This window comes from Oncorhynchus tshawytscha, unplaced genomic scaffold (genome assembly GCF_018296145.1).
Source record: "Oncorhynchus tshawytscha isolate Ot180627B unplaced genomic scaffold, Otsh_v2.0 Un_contig_13399_pilon_pilon, whole genome shotgun sequence".
In the NCBI taxonomy this organism is placed as follows: Eukaryota; Metazoa; Chordata; class Actinopteri; order Salmoniformes; family Salmonidae; genus Oncorhynchus; species Oncorhynchus tshawytscha.
In genome coordinates this window covers 1-14,782 of record NW_024608312.1, presented here as the reverse complement: position 1 = coordinate 14,782, position 14,782 = coordinate 1, and the positions used below count along the sequence as shown (strand labels likewise).

The 14,782-nt window shown below is 44.9% G+C and overlaps 2 non-coding genes across 2 annotated transcripts; both read left to right on the top strand.

The window, feature by feature from the left end:
- The first annotated feature begins 8,615 nt into the window (after positions 1-8,615).
- trnat-agu lies at positions 8,616-8,689 on the top strand. Its single transcript has one exon. It is a non-coding gene; the product is annotated as a tRNA-Thr (tRNA).
- Positions 8,690-9,628: 939 nt separating this feature from the next.
- On the top strand, positions 9,629-9,702 carry trnat-agu. The gene has a single exon. It is a non-coding gene; the product is annotated as a tRNA-Thr (tRNA).
- The last annotated feature ends 5,080 nt before the right edge of the window (positions 9,703-14,782 follow it).

Here is a 14,782-nt window from a genome sequence, read left to right as displayed (position 1 = left end):
TGTCATGTCCTATCCCTGTAGGTCACAGTAAACACACACCTCAATGTCATGTCCTACGTCATGTCCTATCCCTGTAGGTCACAGTATATATACACCTCAATGTCATGTCCTATGTCATGCCCTATCCCTGTAGGTCACAGTAAACACACCCTCAATGTCATGTCCTATTTCATGTCCTATCCCTGTAGGTCACAGTATATATATACCTCAATGTCATGTCCTATTTCATGTCCTATCCCTGTAGGTCACAGTACACACACACCTCAATGTCATGTCCTATCCCTCTAGGTCACAGTATATATACACCTCAATGTCATGTCCTATGTCATGCCCTATCCCTGTAGGTCACAGTATATATATACCTCAATGTCATGTCCTATTTTATGCCCTATCCCTGTAGGTCACAGTATATATATACCTCAATGTCATGTCCTACGTCATGTCATATCCCTGTAGGTCACAGTAAACACACACCTCAATGTCATGTCCTATTTCATGTCCTATCCTGTAGGTCACAGTATATATACACCTCAATGTCATGTCCTATGTCATGTCCTATCCATGTAGGTCACAGTATATATATACCTCAATATCATGCCCTATCCTCAGGTCACAGTAAATATATACAATGTCATGTCCTATGTCATGTCCTATCCCTGTAGGTCACAGTAAACACACACCTCAATGTCATTCCCTATCCCTGTAGGTCACAGTAAACACACACCTCAATGTCATGTCCTACATCATGTCCTATCCCTGTAGGTCACAGTAAACACACACGTCAATGACATGTCCTATGTCATGTCCTATCCCTGTAGGTCACAGTAAACACACACCTCAATGTCATGTCCTACGTCATGTCCTATCCCTGTAGGTCACAGTATATATACACCTCAATGTCATGTCCTATGTCATGCCCTATCCCTGTAGGTCACAGTAAACACACCTCAATGTCATGTCCTATTTCATGTCCTATCCCTGTAGGTCACAGTATATATATACCTCAATGTCATGTCCTATTTCATGTCCTATCCCTGTAGGTCACAGTACACACACACCTCAATGTCATGTCCTATCCCTCTAGGTCACAGTATATATACACCTCAATGTCATGTCCTATGTCATGCCCTATCCCTGTAGGTCACAATATATATATACCTCAATGTCATGTCCTATTTTATGCCCTATCCCTGTAGGTCACAGTATATATATACCTCAATGTCATGTCCTACGTCATGTCATATCCCTGTAGGTCACAGTAAACACACACCTCAATGTCATGTCCTATTTCATGTCCTATCCCTGTAGGTCACAGTATATATATACCTCAATGTCATGCCCTATCCCTGTAGGTCACAGTAAACACACACCTCAATGTCAGGTCCTATGTCATGTCATATCCCTGTAGGTCACAGTAAACACACACCTCAATGCCATGTCCTATTTCATGTCCTATCCCTGTAGGTCACAGTATATATACCTCAATGTCATGTCCTATGTTATGTCCTATCCCTCCTGTAGGTCACAGTAAACACACACCTCAATGTCATGCCCTATCCCTGTAGGTCACAGTAAACACACACCTCAATGTCATGTCCTACGTCATGTCCTATCCCTGTAGGTCACAGTAAACACACACCTCAATGTCATGTCCTATCCCTGTAGGTCACAGTAAACACACACCTCAATGTCATGTCCTATCCCTTTAGGTCACAGTAAACACACACCTCAATGTCATGTCCTATGTCATGTCCTATGTCATGTCCTATCCCTGTAGGTCACAGAATATGTCCCTTTTGTTACCATAGCATTTTGCATTATCATAAATATTGCTCTGTGTCTTTTGAAGGACACCACTGTCAGGTTGTGGAATATAGAACACTCTGAAGAGATACCTGCCGTTATTGAGACCAGGAAGGCTCAGGGAATGGGCTATCATATCCTCCAGGTTGGTAATTGTACCACACACTGCTACCTTGTATGTAGAGTGAGACCTGATCCTAGATCACCACTCCTACTCTGAGACCTGATCCTAGACCTGATCCTAGATCACCACTCCTACCCTGAGGCCTGATCCTAGATCACCACTCCTACCCTGAGACCTGATCCTAGATCACCACTCCTACCCTGAGACCTGATCCTAGACAACCACTCCTACCCTGAGACATGATCCTGGACCTGATCCTAGATCACCACTCCTACCCTGAGACCTGATCCTAGACCTGATCCTAGACCACCACTCCTACTCTGAGATGCTTTGTGAATAAAACAGATTATTTTGGTGACACTGTTTTGGTGAACCTAATCCAGTCTTGTCTTTCAGTGTGAGGAGTGTGGAAAGGCTTTCTCCATTTCTCGACTGGAGAACTCCGACTTGGTCACCAAGTGTGTGTTCTGCCGATTGAAGACAGAAACCAGATCCCGTCTTCAACCTCCTCCTCTGTTGTCTAGTGTTCTGCCGATTGAAGACAGAAACCAGATCCCATCTTCAACCACCTCCTCTGTTGTCTAGTGTTCTGCCGATTGAAGACAGAAACCAGATCCCATCTTCAACCACCTCCTCTGTTGTCTAGTAATTGTGGGACACAATCATGAAGTGGAACGACATTTATTGGATATTTCAAACTTTTTTAACAAATCAAAAACTGAAAAATTGGGCGTGCAAAATTATTCAGCCCCTTAAGTTAATGATTGTGTCCCACTTGTTGATTCTTCACAAAAAATACAGTTTTATATCTTTATGTTTGAAGCCTGAAATGTGGCAAAAGGTCGCAAAGTTCAAGGGGGCCGAATACTTTCCCAAGGCACTGTATACATATGAGATGAGTATGTAAACCAAGTGGCGTAGTTAAAGTGGCTAGTGATACATGTATTGCATAAGGATGCAGTCGATGATATAGAGTACAGTATATACGTATGCATATGAGATGAATAATGTAGGGTAAGTAACATTATATAAGGTAGCATTGTTTAAAGTGGCTAGTGATATATTTACATCATTTCCCATCAATTCCCATTATTAAAGTGGCTGGAGTTGAGTCAGTGTCAGTGTCAGTGTGTTGGCAGCAGCCACTCAATGTTAGTGGTGGCTGTTTAACAGTCTGATGGCCCTGAGATAGAAGCTGTTTTTCAGTCTCTCGGTCCCAGCTTTGATGCACCTGTACTGACCTCGCCTTCTGGATGACAGCGGGGTGAACAGGCAGTGGCTCGGGTGGTTGTTGTCCTTGATGATCTTTATGGCCTTCCTGTGACATCGGGTGGTGTAGGTGTCCTGGAGGGCAGGTAGTTTGCCCCCGGTGATGCGTTGTGCAGACCTCACTACCCTCTGGAGAGCCTTACGGTTGTGGGCGGAGCAGTTGCCGTACCAGGCGGTGATACAGCCCGCCAGGATGCTCTCGATTGTGCATCTGTAGAAGTTTGTGAGTGCTTTTGGTGACAAGCCGAATTTCTTCAGCCTCCTGAGGTTGAAGAGGCGCTGCTGCACCTTCTTCACGATGCTGTCTGTGTGAGTGGACCAATTCAGTTTGTCTGTGATGTGTATGCCGAGGAACTTAAAACTTACTACCCTCTCCACTACTGTTCCATCGATGTGGATAGGGGGTTTTCCTCTGCTGTTTCCTGAAGTCCACAATCATCTCCTTAGTTTTGTTGACGTTGAGTGTGAGGTTATTTTCCTGACACCACACTCCGAGGGCCCTCACCTCCTCCCTGTAGGCCGTCTCGCCGTTGTTGGTAATCAAGCCTACCACTGTTGTGTCGTCCGCAAACTTGATGATTGAGTTGGAGGCGTGCATGGCCACGCAGTCGTGGGTGAACAGGGAGTACAGGAGAGGGCTCAGAACGCACCCTTGTGGGGCCCCAGTGTTGAGGATCAGCGGGGTGGAGATGTTGTTGCCTACCCTCACCACCTGGGAGCGGCCCGACAGGAAGTCCAGTACCCAGTTGCACAGGGCGGGGTCGAGACCCAGGGTCTCGAGCTTGATGACGAGCTTGGAGGGAACTATGGTGTTAAATGCTGAGCTGTAGTCGATGAACAGCATTCTCACATAGGTATTCCTCTTGTCCAGATGGGTTAGGGCAGTGTGCAGTGTGGTTGAGATTGCATCGTATGTGGACCTATTTGGGCGGTAAGCAAATTGGAGTGGGTCTAGGGTGTCAGGTAGGGTGGAGGTGATATGGTCCTTGACTAGTTTCTCAAAGCACTTCATGATGACGGATGTGAGTGCTACGGGCGGTAGTCGTTTAGCTCAGTTACCTTAGCTTTCTTGGGAACAGGAACAATGGTGGCCCTCTTGAAGCATGGGGGAACAGCAGACTGGGATAGGGATTGATTGAATATGTCCGTAAACACACCAGCCAGCTGGTCTGCGCATGCTCTGAGGGCGCGGCTGGGGATGCCGTCTGGGCCTGCAGCCTTGCGAGGGTTAACACGTTTAAATGTTTTCCTCACGTCGGCTGCAGTGAAGGAGAGTCCGCATGTTTTGGTTGCGGGCCGTGTCAGTGGCACTGTATTGTCCTCAAAGCGGGCAAAAAAGTTATTTAGTCTGCCTGGGAGCAAGACGTCCTGGGCCGTGACGGGGCTGGTTTACTTTTTGTAATCCGTGATTGACTGTAGACCCTGCCACATACCTCTTGTGTCTGAGCCGTTGAATTGAGATTCTACTTTGTCTCTATACTGACGCTTAGCTTGTTTGATTGCCTTGCGGAGGGAATAGTTACACTGTATTCGGTCATCTCAGTGCTAGAGGCGTCACTACAGACCCTAGTTCGATTCCAGGCTGTATCACAGCGGTCTCTATTGCACTGCGGGTCTATTGCACTTCATCTCAGTGCTTTAGGCATCACTACAGACCCTGGTTCGATTCCAGGTTGTATCACAGCGGTCTATTGCACAGCGGTCTATTGCACTGCATCTCAGTGCTTTAGGCATCACTACAGACCCTGGTTCGATTCCAGGTTGTATCACAACCGGCCGTGATTGGGCGGTGCACAATTGGCCCAGCGTCATCCGGGTTAGGGTTTTGCCGGAGTAGGCCGTCATTGTAAATAACAATTTGTTCTTAACGGACTTGCCTCGTTTGCATAAAGGTTTGCATAGGTTACATAAAGGTTTGCATAGGTTACATAAAGGTTTGCATAGGTTACATAAAGGTTTGCATAGGTTACATAAAGGTTTGCATAGGTTACATAAAGGTTTGCATAGGTTACATAAAGGTTTGCATAGGTTACATAAAGGTTTGCATAGGTTACATAAAGGGTTGCATTAAAAATATAGTTCTATTGGTGAACGTACAATCACTGGAGAATAAACTGGATGAGCTCTGCTGGAAACTATCCTATCAACGGGACCTGAAGAACTGGGATATCCTGTTTCACGGAGGCTGAACTATGACATGAATAATATACATCTGGCTGGTTTTTCTGTGCGAAGACCGTAGGGCAGCTTTGGGTAAGGTTAAAGGGGAAGGTGTCTCTTATGTTAACAACAGCTGGTGCTCCATCTCTAGTGTTAAGGAAGTCTCCAGGTTTTTCTCGCCAGAGTTAGAATATCTCATGCATGATAAGCTGCAGACCATACTGTTTATTAAAAACAAAAAAAAATTTAAGATTTGAAGCCGAAGTAAACATCGGTTGAAGCCGAAAAAGAAAGGAAATTCACATGAGTTTTACCAAAATGCCTACTCCACCCATGCTCTACCAAGGTTTTACAGCACCACAATGCCAACTCCACCCATGCTCTACCAAGGTTTTCAGCACCACAATAGGCCTCACTCCACCCATGCTCTTTTTACCAAAATGCCTACTCCACCCATGCTCTACCAAGGTTTTACAGCACCACAATGCCAACTCCACCCATGCTCTACCAAAGGTTTTACAGCACCAAAATGCCTACTTTTACAGCACCCATGCTCTACCAAGGTTTTACAGCACCACCTAACCCATGCCTACTTTTACAGCCCATGCTCTACCATGCTCTAGGTTTTACAGCACCACAATGCCAACTCCACCCATGCTCTACCAAGGTTTTACAGCACCACAATGCCTACTCCACCCATGCTCTACCAAGGTTTTACAGCACCACAATGCCTACTCCACCCATGCTCTACCAAGGTTTTACAGCACCAAAATGCCTACTCCACCCATGCTCTACCAAGATTTTACAGCACCACAATGCCAACTCCACCCATGCTCTACCAAGGTTTTACAGCACCAAAATGCCTACTCCACCCATGCTCTACCAAGGTTTTACAGCACCACAATGCCTACTCCACCCATGCTCTACCAAGGTTTTATGTCAGTAGGTACTCAACATAACAGGAGGTGTGTTTTATGTCCGTATAACAGGAGGTGTGTTTTTATGTCCGTAGATACTCAACATAACAGGTGGTGGTGTGTTTTTTATGTCAGTAGGTACTCAACATAACAGGTGGTGGTGTGTTTTATGTCAGTAGGTACTCAACATAACAGGTGTGTTTTATGTCCGTAGGTACTCAACATAACAGGTGTGTTTTATTTCCGTAGGTACTCAACATAACAGGTGTGTTTTATGTCCGTAGGTACTCAACATAACAGGTGTGTTTTATGTCCGGTAGGTACTCAACATAACAGGTGTGTTTTATGTCCGTAGGTACTCAACATAACAGGTGTGTTTTATGTCCGTAGGTACTCAACATAACAGGTGTGTTTTATGTCTGTAGGTACTCAACATAACAGGTGTGTTTTATGTCCGTAGGTACTCAACATAACAGGAGGTGTGTTTTATGTCCGTAGGTACTCAACATAACAGGAGGTGGTGTGTTTTATGTCTGTAGGTACTCAACATAACAGGAGGTGGTGTGTTTTATGTCTGTAGGTACTCAACATAACAGGTGGTGGTGTGTTTTTATGTCCGTAGGTACTCAACATAACAGGTGTGTTTTTTATGTCCGTAGGTACTCAACATAACAGGTGGTGGTGTGTTTTATGTCAGTAGGTACTCAACATAACAGGTGTGTTTTATGTCCGTAGGTACTCAACATAACAGGTGGTGGTGTGTTTTATGTCAGTAGGTACTCAACATAACAGGTGGTGGTGTTTTATGTCTGTAGGTACTCAACATAACTTGTGTTTATGTCCGTAGGTACATAACAGGTGGTGGTGTGTTTATGTCAGTAGGTACTCAACATAACAGGTGGTGGTGTGTTTATGTATTCAACATAACAGGTGTGTTTTAGGTACTCAACATAACAGGTGGTGGTGTGTTTTATGTCAGTAGGTACTCAACATAACAGGTGGTGGTGTGTTTATGTCCGTAGGTACTCAACATAACAGGTGGTGGTGTGTTTATGTCTGTAGGTACTCAACATAACACTTGTGTTTATGTCCGTAGGTACTCAACATAACAGGTGGTGGTGTGTTTTATGTCTGTAGGTACTCAACATAACAGGGGGTGGTGTGTTTTATGTCTGTAGGTATTCAACATAACAGGTGTGTTTTATGTCCGTAGGTACTCAACATAACAGGTGTGTTTTATGTCAGTTTATGTCAGTCAGTTTTATGTCAGTAGGTACTCAACATAACAGGTGGTGGTGTGTTTATGTCCGTAGGTACTCAACATAACAGGTGGTGGTGTGTTTATGTCTGTAGGTACTTAACATAACAGGTGTGTTTATGTCCGTAGGTACTCAACATAACAGTTGTGTTTTATGTCTGTAGGTAGTCAACATAACAGGTGTGTTTTATGGGTACTCAACATAACAGTTGTGTTTATGTCCGTAGGTACTCAACATAACAGGTGGTGGTGTTTTATGTCCGTAGGTACTCAACATAACAGGTGGTGGTGTGTTTTATGTCTGTAGGTACTCAACATAACAGGTGGTGGTGTGTTTTATGTCCGTAGGTACTCAACATAACAGGGGGTGGTGTGTTTTACTGTGGGGCAAAAAAGTATTTAGTCAGCCATCAATTGTGCAAGTTCTCCCACTTAAAAAGATGAGAGAGGCCTGTAATTTTCATCATAGTTAATATAGGGACTTGCCCAGCAGATCCACTGGTAGAGCCCTGCTGTTAATATAATATAGGGGCTGGCCCAGCAGATCACTGGTAGAACCCTAGGCAATAACTTAACCTTGGTAACGTTCGCAGATTGCATTATATTTGAGATTTTTAGTGGTAATTAAATATAATTTATTTAGAATTTATCATAATTAATTTCCTATAAATGGTTTAACCAGCTCCGTGTATTCTGGAGTCAAAGTGAAAGAAGAAGAGCCGCGCTGCGGCAGCACGACACCCCAGATCAGTGTGGATTTATTCGTTTTATTTTATTATATTTCTTCCTCTGCATTGTTGGGAAAGGCCGTAAGCATTTCACTGTTACTCACCTGTTTGTTTACGAAGCATGACACAAGTACATGTTGATTTGACACACAGGTTGAGTCTGGGGCGACGACTTTATGACCGAACACCATTGTCCGAGCTTGTAAATGTTTGAAATGTAAACTATGGGATCAATAATCGCTTAATTTATGTTCTGCAATGAAGCTCACTTGAGTAACACCGTATGAAATGTAAATTACGAAGTTTGAGATATACATGATGGAAATATAAAGCCTTTTTTCACGTGAACATTCACTGGCGCCGTGGCTTAGTTGGTTAAAGCGCCTGTCTAGTAAACAGGAGATCCTGATTTCGAATCTCAGCGGAGCCTTTTGTGAACATTACTGACTCTTTTTAAAAGGCCAGGCACCACTTGCTTAAATTACATTTTTGCATCTACCTATTTTGGGATTTGTTGGTATTTTGGTCAATTGATATTAGTATTTTCTAAAGGTAAACATAAAAATGTTAATTTTCTTTATTTTCCCAAATGGAAATACACTAATAGCTCACTACATACAATTAATTACACATAATGTAAAAGCCCATTTCATAGAGAATGTTTCAAACTGAACTATCTATAGTAACTTACTTTGAATAGATGGTGATTGGGCCTAAATAGGCGTTTGGTAGTCTAAATTCAGTGTACTTTTCTTCAACATTCATTTCCCGATAGTCAGACTCCCTTATATCTTCCCACAAGCCAACACAGACTCCCCCTTATTGTTTCTCATCTCCAGAACCATCTGCATTCACCACATGTTGTGTGATTATACTTAGATATATTCTCCAGACTTTCCCAGAGGGAATTGTTGATAGGTTGTTCATTTTTAAATTCTAAATAACATTTTCGTTGGAAAAATGCGCCAAAATGCATTTAACGTTACATGACTAGTATTTTACTGACATAAATATATATATTTTTAAGCATTTATCCGCTATCTGCTCTGGACAAGTCCGGTCCTGGAGTGTCTTAAAATGAAACTAACATGTTTAGCCTGACTTCATCCAGTTTCCAGACACATTTATTTGCGCGATATGCAAATATTGCATATTTAACGTATCGCCTCATTTAAATATTTTAATAAAATATTTTAGAAAAGTTGTAATACGAAAAAGTATTATGTTAGTGTCAATATTCAACTGGTAAAACCTGACTGTGATATGAAGCGAGAAAAAAAAGACCTTTGGAGAACACGGTCCCTATTTCCCGTTTCACATTTGACCAACAGTAAAGACATTTACCCTTTTATTTCCTTCACGACTCGGCGGCGCTGTGGCTTAGTTGGTTAAAGCGCCTGTCTAGTAAACAGGAGATCCTGAGTTCGAATCTCAGCAGTGCCTTTTTGTTTCTGTTAAATTTAAGGACCCACCACCTCTTCTCGAGGAGCTCCAAGCTTTGACAACGGTGATGACGAGGATATACGTCCCTGCCTTCCGGCAATCCAACCATAATGATATGTTGTAGAAGATTACATGGGGCCAGCATTTTAGTAACTAATTCAAACGAATTTAAGTTAAACATGGCGAATACCAAAAATGAGTATTAAATTCAAATCAAAGTTTATTTGTCACATGCACCCGAATACAACAGGTGTAGTAGACCTTACAGTAAAATGCCGAATACAACAGGTGTCGTAGACCTTACAGTGAAATACTAACTTACAAGCCCTTAACCAGCAATGTAGAAATATACGTTTTAAGTAAAAAATATAAAATAAAAGTTAAATAATTCAACAGCAATAGTAAAATAAAAAGTGAGGCTATATACAGGGGCACACCCCCTGAGCACGCACCCCTGAGCACGCACCCCTGAGGGGCCTGCCGTGTTGAGGATCAGCGTGCAGATGTGTTGTTACCTACCCTCACCACCAGGGGGACGGCCCGTCAGGAAGTCCAGGATCCAGTTGCAGAGGGAGGTGTTTAGTCCCAGGGTCATTAGCTTAGTGATGAGCGTCGGTGTCCACATCACTAACAAAAAGTTAATGTGTCCAGATCCTCAAAAAGTTCTACAGCTGCACCATCAAGAGCATCCTGACCGATTACATCACCGCCTGGTATGGCAAATGCTCGGCATCCGACCGTAAGGCGCTACAGAGGGTAGTGGGAGCGGCCCAGTACATCACTGGGGACAAGCTTCCTGCCATTCAGGACCTATATAATAGGATGTGTCACAGGAAGGCCCAAAACATTGTCAAAGACTCCAGCTACCCAAGACATAGATTGTTTTCTCTGCTGCCGCATGGCAAACGGTACCGGAGCGCAAGTCTAGGTCCAAAGGCTCCTTTAACAGCTTCTACCCCCAAGCCATAAGACTGATGAACAATTAATCAAATGTCTACCCGGACTATTTGCATTTATTTCCCCCACTGCTGCTATTCACTGTTTATTATCTATGTGTAACAGTATAACTTTAGACCGTTCCCTCGCCCGACGTGGGCGCGAACCAGGGACGCTCTTTACACGTCAACAGTCCCCCTCGAAGCATCGTTACCGATTGAAACGCAATTTAGCGCGCACCACCGCTAACTAGCTAACCGTTTCACATCCGTTACATAATGCTTAGTCTCTACCCCTTGCCTACATGTACATATTACCTCAATTACCTCGACTAAACCTGTACCACCTCGGTACCTGTACCCCCTGTGTATATTCTCCTGATTCTTATTTTATTGTGTTTATTTAGTAAATATTTTCTTAACTGTCATTTTTTTTAAAACAACCTCATTGTTAGTTAAGGGCTTGTCAGTAAGCATTACACTGTAAGGTCAACACCTGTTTTATTTGGCGCATGTGACAAATAAAAATGTATTTGATTTTTTATTTTCATAGAATCACTGGTGCGAATGCAATACCACCATCCGGCCTTTCGGGGTCAGGATTTGACGACAACATTATAACGACGTATTCAATGAAGACCTCCCTGCACGGGATAGGGGAAAAAACATTATTCAATTCGAAGAAGGATCTGCTCGGCATACCAAACTGCAGCGACCGCAAAAACTAGGATTTGGGTTGAATTTAAATATGACAGACAACGCGTAACTGCACGGTAAATGATCACTGCACCATTGTCCACTTTCATGCACAGGATAGTGCCTAAAGGGAGATGAAAATACTCGGCTGTGGACGGAGAATAAATAACAGCTATAAACACCGAACAGTCCAACCCGAAATAAAGGACGGGACAGTGTCGTAACTGCACTGCCGACGTGCCTTTCTCTTCTGTCTCCCAAACGCAGAGACTTTTCCCTTCCTTTAGGATTTAAATCAACGCGGAAACCAAACGAGCCATTGAAGCAGAGACCGAAGATGTACGATCACATCTCTTTTCACTGTATCACATTGTCTAGTGGGCTGCCTCTGAGTAGCGTATGAAGCTTCTTCTTTTGCGCTACAAACACAATTTACCCACGTCTAGTTTATATATATTTTTCTACAGAGGGACTTGAGTTCATGACATCTGCAAAGGTCACGGAAAATATTCGGAGGCTATTGCTACAGATGTTACGGAAATTACCCCCAAGATGACAAAAGAACGAGCTGGGCTGCTGGAATGATGGATCGGATTGGAGCGCCGGGTCTTCTCCTGGTCATATGGATATTAATACGGTTCGCTTCGGTCTGTGTCGGTCAGTACTCTTATTTAGACATATTGCTTTGTTGTTGTTGTTCAATTGGAATGTTTTCTGATACTCTACTGGTTTCCCGTTGGATAATATGATGTATTGATCTAAAACTTTGTCATATTTCACAAAACCACATCATTTTAAATCACGTGTTGTGCTGCTGCATTTGGTCACAGACTCCGTCCTTCATTTCCTTCATCTATTAACACAGACTATTAAAGCTCATCTGAGTTAGGTGATGGTTCGGCTACTTCTATAGGCAGAACCAGAACCAGAACCAGACAGTGTGGGTGTTAATAGTATTGGAATGTTGTGTGCTTCCCTAGAGATGGATCATCTTTGCCATGGTGTCTGTCGTTGTGGGTCATCTGGGTCATCTGCAACATGTACCATGACAGGATTTCATTGATTTCTACTGAGAAATGATAGTCGTAGTTTGTTGATGGTGTTATGTACAAACACGCATACACACACACACACACACACACAGACACACACACAGACACACACACACACACACACACACACACACACACACACACACACACACACACACACACAGACACACACACACACACACACACACACACACACACACACACACACACACACACACACACACACAGAGACACAAACACACACGCGCACATACACACACACACACACAAAAACTCAGCATCGATACAGCGGACCCTCTGGCTATCTGCATTACATCATCGTGCCCAGCGTCAATCCCTTAATGTTTTGCTCTAGTGCAGATGAAAATAGGGCCAGCCCACAGACACAGAGCAGAGGATAGTCTGGTTACGAGCCAGCCCACTGACACAGAGGAGAGGATAGTCTGGCTACGAGCCAGCCCACAGACACAGAGGAGAGGATAGTCTGGCTGAGCCAGCCCACAGACACAGAGGGAGAGGATAGTCTGGCTACGAGCCAGCCCACAGACACAGAGGAGAGGATCATCTGGCTACGAGCCAGCCCACAGACACAGAGCAGAGGATAGTCTGGCTATGAGCCAGCCCACAGACACAGAGCAGAGGATCATCTGGCTACGAGCCAGCCCACAGAGCAGAGGATAGTCTGGCTACAAGCCAGCCCACAGACACAGAGCAGAGGATAGTCTGGCTACAAGCCAGCCCACAGACACAGAGCAGAGGATAGTCTGGCTACAAGCCAGCCCACTGACACAGAGGAGAGGATAGTCTGGCTACGAGCCAGCCCACAGACACAGAGCAGAGGATCATCTGGCTACGAGCCAGCCCACAGAGAAGAGGATAGTCTGGCTACGAGCCAGCCCACAGACACAGAGCAGAGGATCATCTGGCTACGAGGATAGTCTGGCTACGAGCCAGCCCACAGACACAGAGCAGAGGATAGTCTGGCTACGAGCCAGCCCACAGACACAGAGCAGAGGATAGTCTGGCTACGAGCCAGCCCACAGACACAGAGCAGAGGATAGTCTGGCTACAAGCCAGCCCACAGACACAGAGCAGAGGATAGTCTGGCTACGAGCCAGCCCACAGACACAGAGCAGAGGATAGTCTGGCTACGAGCCAGCCCACAGAGCAGAGGATCATCTGGCTACGAGCCAGCCCACAGAGCAGAGGATAGTCTGGCTACAAGCCAGCCCACAGACATAGAGCAGAGGATAGTCTGGCTACGAGCCAGCCCACAGACACAGAGGAGAGGATAGTCTGGCTACGAGCCACCCCACAGACACAGAGCAGATGATCATTTGGCTACGAGCCAGCCCACAGACACAGAGGAGAGGATAGTCTGGCTACAAGCCAGCCCACAGAGTTGGCATTTTGCCGATAGAGCCTCAGTAATGTTAGTATAAGTCAAATGATTACCAGGAAAAACAACAAAGATATTTGAATACGTCTACAGGTGACGTCACTGTATAGAAACTTAATATCAGAGGAAACACAAGCAGAACCCAAAGACAATATCACATTGAAAGATGAATCCTCTGTATATGTTTATTATAGTGTAATGATTAGCCACTCAGCTACTATGGTCGATCTCTGTCTGAGCAGATATCCTCCTTCCTCTGCTACCTCAGGAGGCTGCTGCCACGCCCCATCCCTTCCCCTCCTCCCCTTCCTCCCCCTCCTCCCTCCTCCTTCCCCTCCTCCCTCCTCCTTCTCCCCCCTCCTCCCTCCTCCTTCTCCTCCCCCTCCTCCCCCTCCTCCCTCCTCCCTCCTCCCTCCCCCTCCTCCTCCCCCTCCCTCCTCCTCCCCTCCTCCCCTCCCCCTCTCCTCACCTCCCCTCCTCCCCTCCTTCTCCTCTCCACTCCCATGGGGCCCCTGGTTCCAGAGGTGGAGGTGTGAACTGAAGGGATCATTATGGAGCTACAGAGTGGTGTGGTGTGTGTGTGTGTGTGTGTGTGTGTGTGTGTGTGTGTGTGTGTGTGTGTGTGTGTGTGTGTGTGTGTGTGTGTGTGTGTGTGTGTGTGTGTGTGTGTGTGTGTGTGTGTGGGAGAGAGTGGGAGTGTAGACCTGTAGTTTGTTCCCTCTCTTTACCTGTCACACTAAAGAGGCCTCCTAACCCCCCTTTCCCTCCTCCTCCTTTCCTACAGGAGCCGATATAGAGAGGCTTGTTCCTACCTTATTAGGAGGCCTCCTCTTACTTCCACAAACACTGCTTTATCTGCACATTATAGACTGTAACTGAAGCAGAGACAGGATGCTGACAACTGTTGTGATCCAAGTTAGAACCTGGTGTTTTCATTAGAAGCCCTAGCATCTCTGCTTTATAGGTGAGCTGATCATCAGAGTAAAAATCACCTTATA